Below are 12,937 nucleotides of genomic sequence, written 5' to 3'. Positions count from 1 at the left end.
GGCTGTTTTAAGCCTTTCAGGGCAGGAGCAGGTGTCCACCTCACTACAAGGTGGTTGATTGTCCCGGACACCTGTCCTTTCTGCGGCGTGAGGGAGACCCTGGCTCACGTTTACTTAGAGTGTGCCAGGTTGCAGCCCCTACACCGGCTCCTCACCGATATTATGTTACGTTTTTGGTTACACTTTTCCCCTCACCTTCTCATTTATGCACTCCCTATCCGTGGCCCCACAAAGTCGCGGGACCTCCTGGTCAACTTCCTCTTGGCACTGGCTAAACAGGCCATCTATAAAACCAGGGAGAGGAGGTTGGCCGATGGAGGTGCCTGTGACTGCGGGGCCTGTTTCCGATCCTCTGTCCGTTCACGTATCCGGGCAGAGTTCCTCTGGGCGGCGTCCACTGGCTCCCTTGAAGCCTTTGAGGAGCAGTGGGCGCTGTCCGGGGTTCTCTGCTCGGTGTCCCCGTCTGGTTCTCTTCTTTTGACCCTTTGACCACACTCCTGTCCCTGTTTTTACATTAGTTGTCCCCCGTAATTATTTGAGTTCCAGGTCCTGTGGATCTTCCCCTTAGGCTGGGGGGGGATCCTTTAGAAGTACGCCCGCCCACTTCCCGGAACCCAATAGGTACAAGGTGGTTGAGAAGAGGACTTGTTAGTAGAGTGCAATGTAGTGTTGAACGACTTAACTGCTTATCTTCTTGATTTTTATGGTTTGGGTTGGTGAGCTGTGCAATTTAGCAACCTTAAACCAAAATTAGGAAAGATTTTTTTAATGTGGAAAATAAGCATTAAATTTAAAGTAAATATAGAACTAAACTTTCCATAGTTATAGGAGTAATTTTTCCAACTATTAAAGATAACTGCTTGTGAATGTTTCCATAATTTCCCCCATTATCTAAATTGGTTGATTATGATTTCTAAGTTGCTCATCTGGGAGGAAGCAAACCCTGCCCCTTTCAAACTGCTGTACAGTAGAATCTCAGAGTTATGAACTGATCAGTCAACAACACACCTCATTTGGAACCAGAAGTACACAATCAAGGAGCAACATAGATAAAAAAAAGAAAAGAAAAAGCAAATACAGTACAGTTCTGTGTTAAACGTAAACTACTAACAAAAAAAAGGAAAGCAGCATTTTTCTTCTTCATAGTAAAGCTTCAAAGCTGTATTAAGTCAATATTCAGTTGTAAACTTTTGAAAGAACAACCATAATGTTTTGTTCAAAATTACGAACAAACTCCATTCCCAGGGTGTTCATAACTCTGAGGTTCTACTGTACTTTTATTTTAAAAATTGTTTAGCTTTCCTCTGTGAAAAGAAATCTCTAAGGAACAACAAAGTGCCTCATTGACAGTGGAAGATCAGTATAAAAGTGCATACTAACTAGTTACTGAATATGGCCCTAGATTAGGACTTCTGCTTTGACCAGCAGAGTTTGTCCTTCCAGGAAAAAACTGGAGTGTTTTAGGCTACGTCTATACTGCATTGTCTTCGGTAAAACTTTTGTCGGTCAGGGGAGTGAGAAAAACACATACCCCAGACCCACAAAAGCTTTACTGATGAAACGTGCCAGTGTGTACCGTGCTTTGTCAGTGGGAGGCTCTCCTGCCAACAAAGCTTCTGCCCCTCGTTGGGAGTGATTTTATTTTGTCAGCAGGAGAGCTTCAGTTCCTGCCAACAAAGAGTGGCTACACTGTGTACCTTATAGTGGCACTGCTGTAGCAGCACAGTTGTGCCATTGTAAGGTGTGCAGTGTAGACATAGCCTTAGTTTCCATCCCTGCAGTCACCATCCCAATCACAAAAAAGCACTCTGCAGAGTTACACTGTTCACTGGTCTGTTAGTATGGTCACCACCGAAAATTTCCAGGGGAAAATTGAGCAACTGCTGAACTTTAGTTTATTTATATTTTCTTCTTTCCCCATTTTAAATTGCCCAGTAATTTCTTAAATTTTGGATATCTCTGAAATCCCCATAACTATCTTTGCATCAGACAGAAATCTCTGTGACACAGAAGACTTCAGACTTAAAAATTAGAAGTTACGTCAAAAAGAAAGGACATAAGAGCTCAAGCAGGAAATCTCCACTTCTGCCAAACACCCATAGACTCTCTTTTCATATCTCAGGAACAGCTTTTCAGCTAAGATGGATTCTGCATCATTTCTAAATTATGTATTTACTCTTATTTCTTTGTCACACCCACCATCTGTAGTTCAATCACCTAAAATAAAAATAATATCTAACATTTCTATAGTGCCTTTCATCCAGAAGGAGCCCAAAATGCTTTACTAACAAGACATAAAGGAACTGTTTCACCCACACTGATATGCAGCCTCCCCTGGAGACAAAGGTAGCAACTGTTTAACAGCATGTAGAAAAATGACATCAGATTCAGGGAGGAAGTGGAAAAGTCTAGTTGAAACAACATGAGAAAATCAACTGAGCATGCTGCCTAATGCTGCCCATGCTTCTGCTCCTATCCTACATCAGGATTATAAATTTTCCATGATCTTCTTTCATGAACTTCTTAGAAAACCCTTGCAATAATAAGTGAGCCTAACCTAACAATCTAAATTACATACCCTTCAGTTCCTTCCTTCTCTCCAACTCCCATGTTGTCTATAACAATCCAAGATAGATTGTACATTCCTCAGGGCAGGGATTGCCTCTTTTTATATACCTGTAAAGTGCTACCTACACCTATGGAACTGCATAAATAATACCCAATGTGGAACTGGGGCAGGAACTTCTTGTGATTCCAGTTGTACTTAAGTATTTAAAAGTTTCTTCCTCTTTGTGTATATGCATGGGATTATGGACAACAGCTCACTAGCGCCTTCTTACCATTAGCGCCAATGCAGACATAGGGACCAAATATTCTTGTGACAGTTGTCTTTTCAAAAGGAACTAGTCAGGAAAGATCACCAATTTCATATAGTGACAATTGGATCCTTGTGAACATACTGTAGACAACAATTCTTCAACTCAAGGCAACCCAATAGACTTGTTCATCTATAATATCCATGATGACCCACCTGGCTAGTATCCAGTATTATACAGATATCATTAAGCTTGTTTTGTATCTTTCCTCAGTCTAAATAATCTGGGGCTGTGCTCCCCACACAGTATCCATAAAGGCACCTTCCCCTGAAAGAGGCTGTTTGACTTGCTCTGATTTTTAATCTTGGCTTTCTTTTAATCACTTTTCTGAACTTTAGCTTTTCAGCATTCATTTGCCAGAGGGAAACCTGTCTCCCCATTTCCACACTAGTGGGGTCTTAGTCTTTCTTCTCCACACCTCCAAATATCTCTCTCAGCAGTGCAGGGACATGGTCATTCCTTTTCATCTGCTCAGTTCAGTTCTAGTTAGTGACAAATATGGGAGTTCCAAATACCTACAAAAACTCCATGTTCAAAACAGAATGAGACTGTTTAGCATGAAGAGTAAAATCCCTCCTGTCTGCCATAGGTGGCGGGTATAATAGGCCAGGGCAGGCTAAGCCTCCCCTAGTGCACCTGCGGCCGCCAGATGCCAGTTGTGGGGTTTGCAGGGGAAGTTTTTGCTTATTACGCGCCATGCAGGTTCCAGGGCAGCTGAGAAGGAGGTATGTGCTGCTTAGCTTCCTGGGTTCATCAGTAATCTCCCTACATGGTGTAGTGCAGAACTGTCAGACTAGGTCTGTACATTGCACACTCTCCCCTGTAGGATCATTGCAACCTGTGGGATCAGAGTATAACTGAGAGCTAGTCTTGTAAAATCACCTGTGTGTGTCACTTGTATAATCAGTTATTGTTATTATTATTTACATACAACTGGGCATGTTCCCTGCTATGAGAACCTTACAGACTGGAATACACACAAGGCTCAGAACAGCAGCTTAGCTCAGTAAGAATTTGGAGAGTTTACTGGTGGGAAGTGTAGGGTACCATAGGGAGGCGTCCTGGAGAAGAGAGAGGGATCTTACTAGATAGGAAATGGGAGACTGCTTCAAGTGTAGGAGGTATCATGGAGGAATGTGCAAAACCAAGAGTTGAAGGCAGATGAAAGGTGCAGTAAAAGGAGAGAGGACTGGGCAAGTGAAGGGAGGAGGAAGATGAAAGCAGAATAGATGCAGAAGTGATGAGGCTTTGTGTAGCCTTGAAGATGCGGTTGGGGATGTTTGGATCCACTGTTGTAAAAGACAGGAAATCAAGGAAGTGGAAAGACAGACAGACAGAGAAGTGGGAGAGGAGGATTACTTTTACAGTGGATTTTGTGTAGGCTGGAGGGGCATAGGAGGAGGCAGGGAGGAGCAGGTTCAAACTTATAGATATGACGGTAGAGATGATCAGGACATTGACAAAGATTTCTGCAGAAGCCAGCTCTCTGCTGCAAATTCCAGATATCCCGCTGGAAATTAATTTCAAATCCCAGCTCAGCCTCTCATCTACCAAGGGACCTGAATTCCGTCTATTCAGGAGACCCAGTACAGCATGTGCATATGTGGTTTTGGGTAGGACACGTCCTCTGTTTAAATATCTGTAAACAAACTGCACTATTACTTTTAGAAAGGTCTCTTCTAAAAGCAGGGCCGGCTTCAGGCACCAGCTTGGCAAGGAGGTGGTTGGGGTGGCCATTCCGGAGAGGGGCGGCAGGTCCAGCTAGTCGGTGGCAATTCAGCGGACGGTCCCTCACTCCCGCTCGGAGCGAAGGACCTTCTGCCAAATTGCTGCCGCAGATAGCAATCATGGCTTTTTTTTTTTTTTTTTGGCTGCTTGGGGCGGCCAAAACCCTGGAGCCGGCCCTGTCTAAGGGTATGTCTACACTACGAGAGTACTTCGATTTCACTTAAATCGAATATGTGGAATCGATATTACAAAGTCGAACGTGTGTATCCACACTAAGGACAGTAATTCGACTGTGTGAGTCCACACTAATGGGGCAAGCGTCGACATTGGAAGCAGTGCACTGTGGGCAGCTATCCCACAGTCCCCGCAGTCCCCACTGCCCATTGGAATTCTGGGTCGAGCCCCCAATGCCTGCTGGAGGAAAAAATGTGTCGAGGGTGGTTTTGGGTAACTGTCATCATCCAACCGTCACTCCCGCCCTCCCTCCCTGAAAGCGCCGGCGGGCAATCAGTTCGCGCACTTTTCTGCTGAGTGACAGCGCGGACGCCACAGCACTGCGAGCATGGAGCCCGCTGCGACTATCGCTGCAGTTATGGCCATTGTCAACACCTCGCACCTTATCAGCCACCTTTTCCAGAGGCAAATTCTGAGAAATCGGGCGAGGAGGCAACGGCAGCGCGATGAGGACATGAAGTCTGAGAGTGGCACAGACCTCTCGCAAAGCACGGGACCCTGTGCCGTGAACGTCATGGTGGCACTGGGTCATGTTGATGCCGTGGAATGGCGATTCTGGGCACATGAAACAAGCACGGACTGGTGGGACCGCATAGTGCTGCAGGTCTGGGATGAATCCCAGTGGCTGCGAAACTTTCGCATGTGGAAGGGAACTTTCCTTGAACTTTGTGAGTTGCTGTCCCCTGCATTGAAGCGCAAGGACACCCGGATGCGAGCAGCCCTGACTGTCCAGAAGCAAGTGGCCATAGCCCTCTGGAAGCTTGCAACGCCAGACAGCTACCGGTCAGTTGCGAACCACTTTGGCATGGGCAAATCTACCGTGGGGGTTGTTGTGATGCAAGTAGCCAACACAATCGTTGATGTACTGCTGTCAAAGGTAGTGACCCTTGGAAACGTGCAGGTCATCATAGATGGCTTTGCCGCGATGGGATTCCCAAACTGCGGTGGGGCTATAGATGGAACTCACATCCCTATCCTGGGACCGGACCACCAGGCCAGCCAGTACATTAACCGAAAGGGCTACTTTTCAATGGTGCTGCAAGCACTGGTGGACCATAGGGGACGTTTTACCAACATCAATGTCGGATGGCTGGGCAAGGTTCATGATGCTCGTGTTTTCGGGAACTCTGGTCTGTTTAGACGGCTGCAGGAAGGTATTTACTTCCCGGACCACAAAATAACTGTTGGGGATGTGGAGATGCCTATAGTGATCCTCGGGGACCCAGCCTACCCGCTAATGCCCTGGCTCATGAAGCCCTATACAGGCGCCCTGGACAGTGAAAAGGAACTCTTCAACTACCGTCTGAGCAAGTGCAGAATGGTGGTGGAGTGTGCTTTTGGACGTCTCAAGGGGAGATGGAGAAGCTTACTGATTCGCTCTGATCTCAGCGAAACCAATATCCCCATTGTTATTGCAGCTTGCTGCGTGCTCCACAATCTCTGTGAGAGCAAGGGGGAGACCTTTATGGCGGGGTGGGAGGTTGAGGCAAGTTGCCTGGCTGCTGATTACGCCCAGCCAGACAGCCGTGCGATTAGAAGAGCCCAGCGGGATGCGCTGTGCATCCGGGAGGCTTTGAAAGCCAGGTTCCTCAGTGAGCAGGGTAGCCTGTGACTATTTAGTTTGTTTACAGAGAAGCTGAACCTGCCCCCGTTTCTTTACCCAGTGAATGTTCACTATCCTCTCCAGTTTCATACCCCGTTCACCCCCTTCCAACCCACGTTTAATAATAAAATCACTGAAAATTTGTTAACGAACAACGTTTTCTTTATTACTGTTTTCGCGGTAAAGTGTTGAAACTGGGACGCAGACTGCGGTGGGGAGCGGGTGTAGTGTAGTGATGCAAAGGACGCTTCTAAATTCGAGGAATGACAGGCTCCTGCTTCTACAGTGGTCCGCACTGGTGGACTGATTGTTTCAACGGAGCCTTCCACCCCTCCTGTTCGGGACTCTGTCTGTGGGGGCTATGTGACTTTGTGGCAGGGGGAGGACGGTTACAGATCCGCTGCTGTGTGGCTCTGTGATCCAGGATAAGGACCGCTGCATAAGATCTCTAACCGCCCTCCCACGCCACAAAGTCACATAGCCCCCCACACACACAGACAATGAAAACCACCTCCCAGACTGACCAGGGTGCCTAGTGACTGCACTGTGTGTGTGACCTGCTGCTGAACCTGCCCCCATGTCTGTACCAACCTCCTTCCCCCCCTTCAAACAGACTGTCCTCTAAAAAAACATGATGGAAACAGTAATTAACAGAAACGTATTTTTTATTAGCAACTGGACAGTTAGGGGATGAAACTGGGATGGGGGCTTGGGTGAGGCGGGAAGGAAAGGAATTATCAAATTTTGGGGAATGACAGCCTTCTGCCACTTGAGCAGTCTACAGGGGTAGAGTGACAGTTTTCACGGACTCTGGAGCCCCTCCTTCTTGGTACTTTGGGTGAGGGGGGTATGGGACTTTGTGGCAGGGGACGGTGGTTACTGATAGACTGCAGTGGGGCTCTGTCCTCCTGCCTCCGGTCCTGCAGAACATTCACAAGGTGCCGGAGCGTGTCCATTTGCTCCCTCATTAGTCCAAGCAGCATTTGAGTCGCCTGCTGGTCTTCCTGCCGCCACCTCTCCTCCCGTTCGCTGTGTGCTCGCTGGTATTGGGACATGTTCTCCCTCCACTGAGTCTGCAGGGTTGCCTCGGCTCGGGAGCAGCCCATAAGTTCTGAGAACATGTCGTCCCGTGTCCTTTTCTTTCTACGCCTAATCTGCGCCAGCCTCTGGGAGTCTGATGACCGGGTAGGTCGGGAGACAGTCACAGCTGTGGGATGAGAAAAAGGGAGTGAATTCCTCAGAAAGATAAATTTTTTGGTGAACAAAGAAAATAGTCTCTCTCTGTGAACAAGACCATGCACAGCACCTATCACATGCGCACTCAGGACAAGGTCGAATTTTCGGCCTTCGCATTCAGTCCCTGGGTCTTGCAGTGCAGATCACAGAAGCGGAACAGGACAGCGGAATTTGGGTAGCGGGCTGACATGGTAAGCCGTAGACTTGTGGCAGGTTAAAACTTTAATAATAGCACTGCCCTACTTTCACGTTCAAAGCAATGCTCCTAGCATTGCCCAGTTCCTGCTGCCAGCAATCCGGCAAGCATGAACTATGCCCCTGTCCCACCCCCTCGCGGCTGTCCCCGGGAAAGATCCCTCTATGCTGCCCCTCTTCCGCCTCCACCGCATGGCTGTAAACCTCCGGTTACAGTTCTGTAAAGGAACAGGCAAGCAGTCCCAATACTAACATTCCCGTAATTCAAAGCAGGTCACCATGAGCGACATCACTCTGATGCGGATTTCAGACAGCGACAAGGAACGCATGCTTCGGGAAAGCCTGCAAAGACCAGGGCCCTATGCTGCCATGCTGTGCAAGGCAATGATCCCGGAGTACACTTACCGGCTGATCCTTCCCGATTCTGGGTCTGGGTTAACGGCTGGGGACGGTTGGTAGGGGATCTCTGTGAGGGTGATGAAGAGATCCTGGCTGTCTGGGAAATCAGCGTTGTAAACGCTGTCAACTGCCTCGTCCTCCTCATCTCCTTCCTCATCTTCCCCATCCACTACCATCTCAGAGGAAGCGAGCATCGACAATATCCCATCCTCAGAGTCCACAGTCAGTGGTGGGATAGTGGTGGCGGCTGCACCTAGGATGGAATGCAGTGCCTCGTAGAAACGGCATGTTTGGGGCTGGGATCCGGAGCGTCCGTTTGCCTCTTTGGTCTTCTGGTAGCCTTGTCTCAGCTCCTTGATTTTCACGTGGCACTGAGTTGCATCCCAGCTGTATCCTCTCTCTGTCATGGCTTTGGAGATCTTCTCGTAGATTCTTTGCATTAAGTCTTTTCGATCGCAGCTCCGAAAGCACGGACTCATCGCCCCACACAGCGATCAGATCCAAGACTTCCCAATCAGTCCATGCTGGGGCCCTCTTTCTATTCTGAGATTGCATGGCCATCTCTGCTGGAGAGCTCTGCATCGTTGCCAGTGCTGCTGAGCTCGCCACGATGACCAAACAGGAAATGAGATTCAAACTGCCCAGACAGGAAAAGGAATTCAAATTTTCCTGGGGCTTTTCCTGTGTGGCTGGTCAGAGCATCCAGAGCGTCAACAGAGTGGTGCACTGTGGGATAGCTCCCGGAGCTATTAGCGGCGATTTCCATCCACACCTACCATAATTCGACATGGCCATGTCGAATTTAGCGCTACTCCTCTCGTTGGGGAAGTCGAATTTAAGAGACCTCTATGTCGAACTAAATAGCTTTGTTGTCTGGACGGGTGCAGAGTTAATTTGATTTAACGCTGCTAAATTCGACATAACCTCCTAGTGTAGACCAGGCCTAAAAGTGAAGAGCTGGGGAATTAAAACTGACACAACCAGTTTCCTCAGCATGAGTAAAGTAATTATTTTATTTCAGAAACAAGCAACTGACTTAACAGAGAGCAAAGGACAAGGATTCAGTAAGGTCTGGGATTTATAGACAAGGGATCTCACTACTGCCAGGACAAGTTGTTGGGATCATTCAGAGACAGGCGATATGTATCATCTGTGCTCTGCTTCTCCGAAACAGTCTCTGTCCTGAGGGAACTAAGCGTGACAGACTGTTGCTGCTTCTAAGATAAGTTTGTAAAATAACAGTTCACAGAAGATCACAGTAAATCTATCCGTTAATTACATAGACATTCCACTGTCTTAGAATTGCTGAAACCTGGACAAATTTGAAGTTTGCAAACTCACCAGAAGCTCTATAAAAAATGTGGGAGAGTTGATTGCTGATGCTGTTACTACTGGTTGCATTTTATTCAGTTACTTGATGTGTATGACTATAGCTCATAGCCTGATAATTGTTCAGACAGTTTGCTTCACTAGATTCATTCACACTGGATGTTTAGTTCCCTAAATGATATATTATTTCTGCTCCCTGACTGGAGGGCTGAAATATTAAAAGCATAATAATGAATAGTAAATAGCATACACATATATACAGTGAATACTGTTCAAACAGATATTTGTATAAACATGAGCCTTCCCAAACATTCATGTGAACAAAACTCCATTCACATACATTTGTAATAACAAGGGTTCATGGACACAGTCAAACAGAACAGCCATTTAGCTCTTACCAACACTGTCTTTTGCAAATCAGTGGAATACTGCAATTGTTGCCATTTCTTCCACTGATCTGGGTCCCTTTTTATTCTGCCACAAGACATGTTTGCAGATCCTGATTTCTGGAGAGCGGGGTGTGATGCTAACAACTTAGCTCAGAGCAAGTGTGTGGGTAGAATTGCAGTGTTCATTTTTATTTGCTATTTGCAAATTTCAAAATATCCTTTGAAAGCGAGTAAATACAGAATTAGCTGCCACAAATAACACTTGCTACCAGGAGAATTCAAGACATAGAACCCTAGAATTTTCTAGTTGGCAAGCTATCAGGATGGTTAGGGAGATGTGTACTTTTATATAAATATCTGCAATCACAAATTGAAGTATAAGAATAAGCCTGTCAGGAAAACATTTATCAGATTTATGTACAAATACTGCAGTCTGTTTTCATTCTTATTGAGGCTAGAATCCCACTAAATCAATGGAGTTGCACTAGTATAGCTGAGTTCAGAGGATTGCTCACTGGGACTTGGTTGAATAAAGACTGCAGGACTTGGCTCATATGATTATCATTTTTAGTATGAACTGAATTTGTTATATAAATGTTAGCAAGTTTAATATTGTGCCTGAAAGTGTTTTTGCAGATAGCAGAGAGGCACTCCTAAGGGAGGATGTTTACTCAGACACAGAATGGGGTGTGGAGACCCTTTCCAAAGAGCCAAGATATTAAAGATAACCATTAAGTCCTTCACTGTGGGGCTGACTTTGTTTTTGGCCGTTTGTGTTTTCAACCATCCACTTACACAGATTCAAAAACGTTCTCTAGGATGGGTGAACTTAAAAAGTGTACAAAAAATATCAGTCAGGCACTCCAAAATCATTAGATTGACTTAAATATCATCAGATTAAAAAAAAACCCATAATATAATATATTAGGTTCCCTAGTTGCCTTTAGTTTTGAGCTTTGAGGGCTGGAAACTTAATATATTAAAAATAAAATCTGATATTCTCACAAAAGCACAGAATTCCAGGTGCTCTGACTGAAAGAAAAACATCAAATATTAGGAGACTTGTGATGAAATCATGAAAGGTGACAACACTGCAAATAGTTTTTGAAATGCAACACTATGCACCAGTCTAATAAGAGGGAAAATAATAGAGTTATGGTGTATGAATTCAATCAAATAGGTTACAACTTACAAATTATTTTAGTTTTATATTGAAAGCTATTGTCACCTTGATCCATCTGGTCCTTCAACCCTCATATAGATTGCACTGATCACAACACATCTTCCATTCTTCTCTTATCCTGGCCATTCTTCTCCATGTGCGGCCATCTCTTTGGAGGTTGGTCGAGTGGTCGTTTCAGTTCCCGTGGGTACCACTTGGCGGCAGCTGTAGTTCATTGATTGTCAGCGAGGCTAGTTATATGCTCGGCCCATTGCATTTTACTGTACCTGCTTCCCACAATGATGTCCTGTAATCCACTCTGATGTCTGATCACTTCACTGGGGACTCAGTCACAGATTGAAAGAAGAATTCTGGGGATTTCAATCCGGGACCAAAACCTATTGCAGGGGTAGGCAACCTATGGCACGCATGCTGAAGGCGGCACACGAGCTGATTTTCAGTGGCACTCACACTGCCCGGGTCCTGGCCACCGGTCCGGGGGGCTCTGCATTTTAATTTAATTTTAAAGGAAGCTTCTTAAACATTTTAAAAACCTTATTTACTTTACATAAAACAATAGTTTAGTTATATATTATAGACTTAGGGCATGTCTTCACTACCCGCCGGATCGGCGGGTAGCAATCGATCTATTGGGGATCGACTTATCACGTCTAGTGAAGACATGATAAAATCGATCCCCGATGGCTCTGCCGTTGACTCCGGAAATCCACCATGGCAAGAGGCGGAAGCGGAGTCGACAGCGGCGCGGCAGCGGTCGACTCGCCGCCGTCCTCACAGCCAGGTAAGTCGACCTAAAATACGCAACTTCAGCTACGCTATTCATGTAGCTGAAGTTGCCTATCTTAGGTCGACCCCCCCCCCCATAGTGTAGACCTAGCCTTATAGAAAGAGACCTTCTAAAACGTTAAAATGTATTACCAGCACGCGAAACCTTAAATTAGAGTGAATAAATGAAGACTTGGCACACCACTTCTGAAAGGTTGCCGACCCTTGACCTATTGTATTGAAATGAAAAGTGAGGTAAAGTCTAACATACTGATTAGGAAGTTTAATACCTTGGCTGACAATCTCACAGCGTTATAACCAGAGGATCTCCAGTTACACAGCAACTGGTCTAGACACAGAGGAGTGGGGAGGAACAAGTGATGCTGCTGTAGAAAGAGACAGAAAACTCAGTGCAGTGTAAGGGTCCATCTTGCTGAACTGATGGTAATTCAGGTCAGGCCCATACTGGCACTCCAGCTTTGATTTTATTCTGCTAATTTTTAAATTGCCTTTTTGCTCTCTATTTTCAGTCCCATGGCAACTGAGCTTTGCACTGGATGTTTGGATGCTCCTGAGGCAAAGAACCTGATCTCCGGCCTTGGAGGAGGTTGAGTCAGGAGAGAAATAACAGACTGAGCATTTGGTCAAAGGTGAGGAAACTGCAGGGATCCTCCTCAAAGGAAGCTGGCATAGTCCTGGGTGACCAGAGAAGTGTGCAGCATGTCCCATTGTCTTACTCAGAACTCAGAGCTTGGCAAGGATTCTATTGACTGCATTGGCTGGAAAGCATTATGTGAGTTGTGGTCAGCTAGGGAGGAAAATATTAATTCTTCGTTGCTAAGATTTCAAACCTGTGCAATTAATTCTGGCAGCACAAGAGGAAGTGAAGTGGTTAAGTGAAGGCGCTGCATGTGGTATGACAGTTACAAGTGCAACCTCAAGCAGGCCTCTGCCAGCAGATCCTGTATTTCAGGTTGGGCTGGAATCCGGGGAGGCTGCT

General features: G+C 46.1%; 1 protein-coding gene across 3 annotated transcripts in view; it reads left to right on the top strand.

The window, feature by feature from the left end:
• The first annotated feature begins 12,237 nt into the window (after positions 1–12,237).
• The window catches only part of SLC45A1 (solute carrier family 45 member 1), a 139,877-nt gene continuing 139,177 nt past the window's right edge, over positions 12,238–12,937 (top strand). For all 3 annotated transcript variants that reach the window (XM_034753203.1, XM_034753195.1, XM_034753198.1), the window contains exon 1: positions 12,238–12,587. The gene's annotated coding sequence lies outside the window, so the exon portion shown is untranslated. The remainder of the gene's footprint in view (positions 12,588–12,937) is intronic.

Source organism: Trachemys scripta, chromosome 19, assembly GCF_013100865.1.
Source record: "Trachemys scripta elegans isolate TJP31775 chromosome 19, CAS_Tse_1.0, whole genome shotgun sequence".
NCBI classification, from domain to species: Eukaryota; Metazoa; Chordata; order Testudines; family Emydidae; genus Trachemys; species Trachemys scripta.
The sequence above is the reverse complement of the archived record's forward strand: the minus strand, read 5'-3'. Positions and strand labels throughout refer to the sequence as shown.